Raw genomic sequence first — 8,523 nt, forward strand, 5'->3', positions numbered from 1 at the left:
TGGTTCCAAATGATCGATTCTAATGGTATAATATAGTACACTGTTAAAACTGCGCTGAAAATATAGCAATCGTTGCATACATTTTCAACTCAATTAATTTACAACTATATATATAACAAGTATTATTGTTCAGGTGACTAACTTTGGAATTAAAAGTGCTCAAACCCATTACAGGTGAGCGTAGAAACTAATTCAAAGTATATATCTCTGGAAAAGGCAACCGTTACTAATAGTTTCACAGCATACCCTCACTTACGATCATTGGGTATACCGATCATCAGACGGATAATTTGTCATGGTTTCAACTTAACAGAAATGCATATAAATAAACTGATTGTGCTATATATTATTGCTCTATTGATTTATTATTTCTTACAATTTTGTTATTCTTATTATTAGGTGCCTTATTAGTGTTCACTGCCATCTATCTATGCGATGAAGTAACTATCTATGGGTTTGGATATGATCGCGCTTGGATCTGAAAAACAAAATTTAATAATATCTATTTTTTGATCTTTGAAATCCCCATATGTCTCAATGTGGCCCTTGTATGTCCAGTTTTACTACTTTGGTATAAAAGACAAAAACAAGTGTTTCTCATGGCAGTTCAGAGTTAGAAAATAGTTCTGGGCTTTGTAATGTGTTTGTAGCCTTCCAAGTAAGGTACCTCCGAGCCAGTAAATTTGCATACTCAAAACTGTGTTATTATTCAAGCAATATATTACGAATGAGATTTTGAGTATGCTCTTCTCTTCCCAAAAGGGAATACCGTAAAAACTCGATAGTTAGCATATGTGCTTACTATCGAGCGCTTTTAAAACATGCAAACATGAAGAGCCTTCCACAAACGTGTGAAGGGTTTTGAGCAAATCATCGATACACATAGTTATATACGAACAAGTAAACCTGCAAATGTGTGTCTCAACCCCGTTAGCTCAGTTGGTAAGGCGTCGGACTTTGGTGCAATTTCATGTTTTCAAAAGCGCTCGATAGTAAGCACATATGCTAACTATCGAGTTTTTACGGTATAGTCTTATGTCGATTTGTTGAAGTTTTCTTTATAAAGCAACACATCTGTCATTCTGAAGAGAATTTGGGTAAAACGTTTTTGGCCGTGAATCATTTACGACTCGTAACAATTTTAATTGTTACTGAACTGGTCATATCTACATTTGTACCCATATTAGGCCTAAAAAAATGTTTGATTGGCGTAACATGAAAAAATAGGGTAGGTCGGTCGGCATTTGTTTTTTGATATCACACACATTAAGCGGTAAATTGCGTATGATAAAGGCCTTGGAACTTTTTTTCCTGTTTTTTTATTTGAATTATTTTTTTTATATTTTTTTTCATTTTTTTGCAAGAAAAAATAAGAAAAAGTCTAGGATCGGGTATATTTTTAGGGTCGGTCGGGGTACGCCAATCAAGCAATTTTCTGTTTTAGGCCTTACATTACTTTTACATTATTTTCCAAATACGCTAAGCTATGGAGTGATATTTAAAATCTGCGTGGTGACCTTTAATTCATTCAACATTTGTATTAATTAATTTATCCAATTCTGTCATGTAATAAAATAAACAATGTTTTATGTTTGAAGGACAAACTTGTCGCTGTCTAAAAAGTTCTTTGCTCGTAGTAACATCTTCGCTTTCTAAAGTCATGGACAAAAGTTTGGAATTTATTTTGTTGCATAACCCTCTTTTTAAGTGCAGATTTCTTACCATCAATGACCTGTCAGCCATGCAAAATGGGTCACGGGTGACTGGCAAGGTCTTAGGTACCATTCCATATCACAAAATACTTAATGTACGACAATGGCTTCTTAAGCCTGAGCAATGAACCATCGGGCATCCTTTTCACAGTTATTTTAGCGATATAATTCATAAGGTTAAGAAACCAGCTTTAATTTGTTGCATCAGTCTGTTGTATACGATATTTCTGATCACGAGGTACAAGTTGGGCGCAGACTTATACGCCCGCGTCATTGACTTAGGTGATTGCGGCTACAAACAGAAGGATATTGGTGCCACTTTAGGAATTACATAAGGTGCAGTCTCGAAAATTTTGAAGAGACGTCGAGAGACCGGAACTACTACACCTAGTCAAAGGCCAGGTCGGCCCCAAAATACAACCGCCATGGAAGACCGATCACTCCTGAGACTTTGCCGCAATGGCCGCACAAAGTCTGCATCTCAGTTACAAACAGAATGGCTGAGGTCCATAAACGCGCCTGTTACCAGGAAACTTGTGAACATTAAACTGCTTAGTGCAGGTTTTCGTGCAAGACGACCAATAAGAAATCCGATACGTCTGCAAAGACATTGGCATGGGCGCTTGCTTTGGTCACAGATACATAGGCATTTGACAGTAGGTCACTGGCGTAATGTGATCTTCAGTGAAGATGCGCGGTTTCTCCTCTACAGACACGATGACCGATTAGGTCCGAAGACAGGTTGGTCAAGCCCTGCTTGAGGATTGTATCCTTCCTAGAGTCCAGGAGATGGTGGTGAAATCACAGTATGGGGAGCATTTCACAGTAGGTTGAAATCACACCTGTACATGCTAGATCACAACTCTTCATGCACATGAACCAAGATCAATACCTGTATGTTCTTGATACAGTTATGTTTCAGTTTGCAAGAAGAGACTTCGGGAACAATTTCGTGATCAAAGATAACAATACCACGGCGCACAGAGTCCTACGCATGAGGGAATTCCTTGAAAATGAGAATGTAGAACACCTGTACTGGTCGGTTTTGAGACCGGATATGAACCTTATAGAGAACTTATGGGCAGAAGTATTCCGCAGGATAGGTAACACGGACCAATCACCCTGCAGGAACAATAGACAAGCCCTCATTGCTTGCTGGCAAGATATTCCACGAGGGACCATGGCAAACCTGGTCGAGGGAATGTCACGTCGCGTAGATGGCATCGCCCATTAATAGCAGTTAAGGTGAGGGCCGGGGCACACCGACATCGCCTGGCTAATAATTATTTGGTGCAGCAGAGACACTAAAATGAATGCACGGGATCGATACACGTGAATTGCTATGCACGATTTTGATATCAGACGAAAATCTTCGGATACTGGGTTAGAAAATGATGAATATCTCCCGCAAATGATTTTTTCTCAAGAAACCAGATGTGGTCTCATACACTTGAAAATACGTGTTGAACAGATATGATAGTCGTTAGCGTGCGCTTTGAAAATTGGCCGTGCGCTTTGAACTCAAAATCTGACCAAAATTAACTCTAATGTTATATTGCGTTGGTCCTGTATGGACTACAGCGCGCAGCAGGCTATAGCTGCACTCACTACTCAGTGGAAGCAGTATAACCATTGACCGCAATGTCGTATACAAGCTTACTCACACAGCGAGAAATCAATTACCCCGGTTATTGTCAGTAGCCTTAGTCAGGTCACTTCGCTAATTATGCATCTCATAAGGTCCGAATAAAATGGCCATAGGTGGCTGTGGATTCAACCTACCATGGCGATTTCTACCAGGAAGATATCAGGGTGATGTGACTGTGCGGGGTGAGGGTCAATCTTTCAAATCGTAAATGCATGAAATATATGTTCAGGCCGTTATTGTGCACACTTTAAACGCACTGAATCCGAACACTTTATGTGTTTTTTGGTCACTTGTTTGCACTCAGTCGTGAGCACTCTCAAACGCTGTTATGTGTGAAAGTAAATGTGCATAACAACCAGTGCGCGTACCGCTCCGTGACCATGCATACTAATTAGCTCATGACACCCCCTGTTTGAAGAGTCCTAATGTCTTTGTTTTAACAGGAACAATTACGAAACTTTCAAATATTACCATGCCAACCCATTGAACTTGGTCGTTGCAAAAAAGGAAGTAGATCTAAATGTATTTGGATGGATAAATAGCGTGTTTTTCGAACTAGCAAATTTCAGTACAAAAATTGGTTAAAAACACAATATTATTTCGGCAGTAATTCAAATAACACATTCGTATAATTAAAATATATGACCGATACAAAGGATTTGAATACCAATACCACGAAAAATCCGTAGACACCTTTTTGCGAAGGTCAAATGATGTTCGAGAACCATCAGCCCGTGACATTCCCCTTTTAGAAGAGCTCTAATAATAGAGTCTCAACGTCAACATCTTATAGAGACTCTTATAGAGTCTCAACGTCACTAATTCCATCAACGATGTTATTTTCCGGAGACGTTAGAAATGGGCTAGACATATCTTCAATGCCTCGACATCGGCTTCCCCACCAAGCCTACATTAGTGACTTCAGCAAGAAAAGACCACCAGGTCGTCCACCAACCAGATTGAAGGACCAAATTCAGAGGGACCTGGGAATGACCCCACAAGAAGCAAAGACACAAGCAGCAGACAGAACTGAATGGAGGAGGCTTACTCGGCAGGGGGCAAGGGGGCACAACGTCATGTGCAGCTAAGTCAAGTCAAGACGTATTTATAACGTAGCTTGATGACAACCAAAGTACAACACAAGATTACCTTCCCGTTGGCTGAATATCTAAACTCAAAAAACGAACTTCCAAGCATCTTTATCTCAGATTAGTTGTGACATGTTCATTATAGTATTGCATATCAATAATCTAAAATGAACTGAAATAAGGAATACTTCTCACCTTCTATGATGCTTCGTTACCTAGTAAACATCATGGTCAATATGCCCTATAGGCTGTAATGGGGGTTAACCGTTATTGCTGGATTTTGGCAATAAAAAGCATTCTATACATTGCAAACTATTCCTTATTTGAGATCATTTTACATGACGAACAATTTGAGACCATTTTCATTGAAATCGGAGCACTTTTAGTATTTGACCCCTGTGTGGCCAAAAACTGACCCCAATTTCCGTAAACTGTACTGCGTGCGTATATTAATATATATATTAGAATCAATCGTTTGGGGTAACAGCGGTGACCAACGAAGCGAATACTTATTCCATAACAACCAATATATGCTGCTGATGAAACCATAGCTACCTATCAACGATGGCTTAATTGCTCGCCGTATTATAAAAGTCTTCTTATATTTATTTTATTTATAACATTTGGCACAAGGCCAGGCAGATCCAATATTGATTACACAATAAATTGAAGGATTGCCCTTACATTAAAATCAGAAACATCACTAGAAAATACATATAATCAATACAGAATAAAATAAAACAAAACATAAATTATGTGAACTGGTTAGAGGAGGTGGGACTGGATGGCCAATTTGAAGGCCTGGAGGGAAGAAGCATTGACAATAGCTTCAGGGAGATAATTCCAGATGGAGGAGGCAAACGGATAAAATGATCTCTGGGACAATGAAAGCCGACGGTAAGGAACTTGAACAGCGCGGGAATTTGGGGTTTCGTATACCGGGTCTGGGATGCGGCTGGAAAGGGTTGGGAGAAGAACAAAGATTGGCAAAGATTTTAAATAAGTGACACAGAGAAGCAACATCACGACGCTTACTAAGAAGAGGCAGGTCGGAATCCAATAGAAGGTCCTCATGGGAGAGATTCCACGACTGAAGAATGACACGACAGGCGAATCTTTGAGTAGACTCAAGACGGTTGGTAAGGGTTATGTTCAGAGGATGCCAAGTAGTACAACCATACTCCAGAATGGGGCGAACCAAGGCCAAGTACAAAGAACGACGGATGCTGAAGGGGGCTGATTGGAAAGATCTATGAATGAAGCCGATGATTTTGCGAGCTTTTCTGCATATGTTATCGATGTGAAGATTCCAGGAAAGCTTGTCAGACAGCCAGACACCAAGAAATTTCGCAGATGACACACGTTCAATAGACAGGCTGTTAAGAGTGAGATTGAGATCCGGAAAAGGGTCCTTCTTAGTGGAAATGACCATGACTTTTGTTTTGGAGGAATTGACAGATGGATGGAATCAATGTCGGATTGGAAATCAACCAAGTCAGCAGGAGCAGAGATAGGCTTGAAGAGAGCAGTATCGTCTGCATAAAGAACAAGAGAACTGTTTAAAGAAAAGGAAGAAAGACACAAGTCATTAACATAGACAAGAAACAACAGAGGCCCCAGGACAGAGCCCTGGGGAACTCCGGAAAGCACAGGAACAGATTGTGAGTCCACACCATGGATAGCAACCAACTGGGACCTGTTGGACAGGTAAGACCTGAACCAAGAGAGGAGTGGACCGGAAATACCAACAGCTCGGAGTTTATGGAGTAGAGGGCTGTGGGGGACGCGGTCAAAGGCTTTGGATAGGTCACAAAGAGCCATGGCGATGCTTTTGCGATCCTCAAGGTGATTGTACCATTCATAGAGAGCAGTTGAGAGTGCATCGGTGGTGGAAGACTTGGGTAAGAAACCAAACTGTCTGTTAGTGAGAATATTATTGTTGATGAGATGCTGCAAAACTTGACTATGAATAACCTTTTTCCAGAAGCTTACTGCAAATTGGTTGCAAAGAGATCTGTAGTTAGAGGCAGCGTGAGGATCCCCAGACTTGAAAACAGGGATCACTCGAGACAGTTTCCATGCATCAGGAATACGGCCAGTTATGAGACTCAAGTTGAAAATATCAGAAAGAATAGGCGAGACAGTAGCAACAGTGTGTTTCAACATGTGGCTTGTGATTCCATCAATCCCAGCGGCTGAGTTGTTGTTAAGCTTGGAGTTTAAGGGGTGGATGTCATCGCTGGAACAATTGCAATAAGAGATAAAGGAAGAAATGTCATCGGGAGTTATGTTAATTTCTGACATGAAAAACGTGAGATTAGAGGGTTGATGCTAATCTAGACAAAAGAAGTGTCTACATTTTACGGTCGTAATTTCGCGATAAATTGTACGGCTTCAATTGACTTGCGTTGGGTGTATAGGTACTTCAGCCTAAGCGGGAGTAGCTCGTGAAAATAGCCCAGCGTAGAAATATACATTAACATGATTAATATAAATGAATCAGTGTTGCCAAGAATTACGTATACTTGTTCGTGCAATCGCGCAAACATCGGTCATATTATGATTATGTAGCGATTAAACGGGGAATTATTTTCGTCCCAAATACACCTTAAAACTTGGTAATATGCAACACCAGAGAAGTGCGTTGAAGTGAAACTAATAGGATTTCTTTCATTGGAATTGGTAATCTGATAATTGCTTCAGGCAAAATCGCCAGACTCAAATCTATTTTAAATGTATATTATTTGAGAGAGTGGGGATGATGAGACGAGGAGAGGAGAGGAGAGGAGAGGAGAGGAGAGGAGAGGAGAGGAGAGGAGAGGAGAGGAGAGGAGAGGAGAGGAGAGAGAGAGAGGAGAGGAGAGGAGGAGAGAGGAGGAGGAGAGGAGAGGAGAGGAGAGGAGAGGAGAGGAGAGGAGAGGAGAGGAGAGGAGAGAGAGAGATCGAGAGAAGAGAGGGGCGAGCAGAGCAGGGAGGAGTTTATTCCGTTTATTTTGATTTTTCCACGTTGATCATAGGCCTACTGCTAAAACAGTGGGTAAAGGAAATACAACATCCAATATAATTTCGATATCCACATAATTCAAAAGATGGCACAGGTGAGAGGGGGAGAGACAGACAGACTAGAAAGAGAAGAAAGCGAGAGGAGAAGAGGCAGGGGTCCTTTTTTTAAATATCATAGTAATATGGATCATAATGACACCAAATTTGCGTTCGGACCTGATGTAGGCCTATCCTGCCTAGATAAATGACTGACATGAGTAAGATTGCCCACTTGAGACGCCAGTGTTGCATATAATTGACTTATCCAACCTTTATTGACAGACATAAGTGTGATTGACAGCACCTATTATTACCTCTTCAAATGAGAAGCATGATGCCCCAAACGTAACAATGAAGTCAATTTACACACCATCCTACTTAATCCCTTGCGTTTTCGTTCCTGAACAATAGAGCTCCCGAAACAGAAAAAATGAAACGAAGGTAAGTACCAGAGAAGATGAGAAAAGAGGAGATCGCTCGAACATATAATCCGATTACCCGCAGTTAACCTCCATTCACTTTTTCTTTGTTTGGGGTACTTAAAACACCTCTTGAAACCTCCTTTGTGGTAATCTGTTTATCCGCCACACGCTCGACTGATTCAGTAGTTCTCTTAGTGGAGAAAATATTCCACACACGGAAGTACATCGTTAAATTCCCAATTTCGCAGTCAAATCATGCTTTTTTTCTTTAAAGAAAAATAATACTAACCAGGGTGACCATGATTTTTAAATGAGTGAAAAAGGATTATATATATCGCAACTCCCATTAAAAAAATCAAAAGATTTGTTAAGTTATGGAAAGTCAAGCATAATTAATTTTCCAATAAAATTAATATACGGTCAAAGGAAAAGAAATTTAAATGATAACCATTTGAATATTTGCGGCAGTTTACGGACACTTGTAATCAGTAATTCAAACTCGTGTCAGTTTCTCCATATACTCCCGTTTTGTGTCCAAACGTGTCCAAAAATGCTATTTGGATCCAAAGTGAGGGTCTTTTTCACAGGGATCTCGGGTCAAACTTAGCAGC

The sequence above is a fragment of the Amphiura filiformis genome, unplaced genomic scaffold, assembly GCF_039555335.1.
Source record: "Amphiura filiformis unplaced genomic scaffold, Afil_fr2py scaffold_39, whole genome shotgun sequence".
NCBI classification, from domain to species: domain Eukaryota; kingdom Metazoa; phylum Echinodermata; class Ophiuroidea; order Amphilepidida; family Amphiuridae; genus Amphiura; species Amphiura filiformis.